The following is a 2,924-nucleotide window of genomic DNA, read 5'->3' on the forward strand; positions in this document are numbered from 1 at the left end:
GGGGCGGTGGCAGACTGTCATGCCTCTTGGGCTTCCCCCGCAGGGTGAATGACTGTGTGCTGCGGGTGAATGAAGTGGACGTGTCAGAGGTGGTGCACAGCCGGGCCGTGGAGGCACTGAAGGAGGCTGGCCCTGTGGTGCGGTTGGTGGTACGGAGGCGACAGCCTCCACCAGAGACCATCATGGAGGTCAATCTGCTCAAAGGGCCCAAAGGTGCGGCCCTCTAGGTTCCCGTGCTCTGGCCAGAGGCCCCTGGTTGGCCCTATAGGAATTGGAAGGGAATCCCCTCACCCCCTGCCTACCTCCCCAGTTCAGCTCACAGTCTTCTTTCTTGACCTCACATCTCACCCTTACTGACCACGGGATGACAGCCTAGCATTTGGGATCCCTGGGGAAAGCTCCTATGGGTCTGGTGGCTTGGCTGAGCATGGGGGACTGGGGTTGGGCTTAACTGAGCACTCTAACTTCTCCTTGTATCACTCTCCCACTCCTTGCTGGCTTCCTCCCAGGCCTCGGTTTCAGCATTGCTGGGGGGATTGGCAACCAGCACATCCCAGGAGACAATAGCATCTACATCACCAAGATCATTGAGGGGGGTGCTGCTCAGAAGGATGGACGCCTACAGATCGGGGATCGGCTGCTGGCGGTGAGACAGCCTTCCTAGGGATGCCCAAATGGCGGGGTGGGGAGGTGGAGCTTTAGCAGCCTCTCCCTCCCCCTGAACCTCACTCCGGGACTAGGCATTATGGGGAATTTCAAGAGCATCATCTGAGGTGTGTGTCCCCAGATAGCAAGCCCCTAGTCCTCTTCATGGCTGGAACTTCCTCACCTGCCCACCGCTACCCTCTGCTTCTCTCTGCTCCTTACAGCACTGTACTTGGGCCTCTTTCAGACAGAGCACCATTGAATTTCACTGAAAGAGTACCCCCCCTCTCCAGGGTTCCCTGGGGAGGCCCTCCCTTCTTCTCCCCAGTGCTAGCCCTAAGACCTCTTCCAGGTGAACAACACCAATCTGCAGGACGTGAGGCATGAGGAAGCTGTGGCCTCACTGAAGAACACGTCTGATATGGTCTATCTGAAGGTGGCCAAGCCAGGCAGCCTCCACCTCAACGACATGTACGCACCCCCCGACTATGCCAGCAGTACGTACCCGCCTGTCCTGTCCGTGGCCTGAAGCCCTACCCCCTGGTTTCTGGAGGGGAAGAAGTTAATACTCCTTGTTAAGAGAGAGAGAAGGGGGGCAGAAAATAAGCCCAGTGCTGGGGAGAGCTGAGTGCAAATCCCAGCTGTGTCCCTTCTTCCTGGATGCCCTTGGAAAAGTCCTTTTCACCTGTCTTTAGTTTCCTCTCTGGCAAAAAGGAGCTAGTGATATATGTGCTGCCCTCCTCTTAGGAGTGCTGCAAGGATCAAATGAGATCATGGATGAGAAAGCCCTTGGAAAACTGTATTAGGCTATAGAGATGTGAGGGGTTATTATTAGTCACACCTCTAGTCATGCTTTTCTTTGTAGATTGCCTTGACTTTAGCTCTTTCTAAGACTCACAGGAGTGAGCTCAGGATTCAGAAAGGGACTGTGGAGGAGGAACCCTAGGGGGTGGAGTAGGGAGGAGAGGCCTGAGGAATCAGCATCCCTTGGTCTGGTTTTTTTGCATCTGAGGGAGTGGGGGCAGCCCGTGGTGGAGGGTGGAGGAGGCTACCACTGGGGAGTGGTCCGGCAACTTCTCTCTCCCTTTCTCCATTCCAGCTTTTACTGCCTTGGCTGACAACCACATAAGCCATAACTCCAGCCTGGGTTATCTCGGGGCTGTGGAGAGCAAGGTCAGCTACCCTGCTCCTCCTCAGGTTCCCCCCGCCCGCTACTCTCCTATCCCCAGGCACATGCTGGCTGAAGAGGACTTCACCAGGTAATACCCCCACCCCCACCTCTTCATCCTATCTAGGGATGGGGAGGAGAGGAATCATTTCTCGTTGGCCACGGGCCTTCTTGTAGTATGGCAAAGAAGAGGATAAAGCCCTCCTCGCTCCTGTCTTTGGGGTCTGAGGCCCCCTCTCAAGCCCCTGGGACTCTATGGAGGGACAGAGGTGGCTGCAGGAACAAGTTCTACCATCAGGGGGAGCGCCAAGTGTGTGGCCCCTTTTCGAAAGTGTGGAGAAAGGGTAGGATGGAGTGTTTAGGGGGCCGAGGGGGTGGAGGTTGCGGGGTTTCTTGCCCTGTGACGGTTGCAGCGCCCTCTGTTGCAACCATTCCACGTTAGAGAAGAGAGCAGTCCGGCTGCTGGGGCTGGCGGGCCAGGTGGCCTCGCAGGGAATCCGCCCCGCCCCACTCTGGCGGCTGCCACGGAACTGGCCACCTTCGCCGAACTGGTCGGGCCGGCAGGGGTTCCGGGGGGCAGGTTTCTGCGGGGTGGGGCCTGGGAGGCTGCCGTGGAGCCGGAAGGGTAGGCTGACGGAGCTGGGGGGGAGAGCTGGAGGAGCCATGGAGAGGACACGCAAGTTCTCAGGCTCCGGCTTGGCCCTGGGCTTGGGCTCAGCTTCGGCCTCTGCCTGGAGGAGGGCTTCACAGAGGTGGGCCTGGCCGCTCCGCTCCCTGCGGCCTGGAGGGGATACCAGGTAGGAGGAGAGGAGGGCATCCGGGTCTCAGGGAGGGAGCCCCGCACTGAGGCTGGGAACAAGAGAGGGAGAGCCTCAGACCTGGGGTTCCTCTGATGAGAGATGCTTAAAGTGAAGAGTGAGCCGGGCAAGTGTGCCGGGTTTGGTTGTGTGATTACACAGGAGCTGCTGCTGCTCTCATCTGATGACGCTGTGACCATTTACAGAGGGGTTCTTAAGACATGATTAGTTGGCGTTTTCACGTGCTCGGCTCCTCTCTTTGGTTAGGCTCCTAAGCTCCTTTTGGGGACCTGGGATTTCTTTATCTCTGTCTC

At 57.8% G+C, this 2,924-nt stretch overlaps 1 protein-coding gene across 2 annotated transcripts in view; it reads left to right on the plus strand.

Annotated features, from left to right (window-relative positions):
• Positions 1–2,924, plus strand: part of DLG3 (discs, large homolog 3 (Drosophila)) — a 48,632-nt gene that overhangs the window by 264 nt on the left and 45,444 nt on the right. The window lies entirely within an intron of this gene.

Source organism: Bison bison, unplaced genomic scaffold (genome assembly GCF_000754665.1).
Source record: "Bison bison bison isolate TAMUID 2011002044 unplaced genomic scaffold, Bison_UMD1.0 scf7180017864537, whole genome shotgun sequence".
NCBI lineage: Eukaryota > Metazoa > Chordata > Mammalia > Artiodactyla > Bovidae > Bison > Bison bison.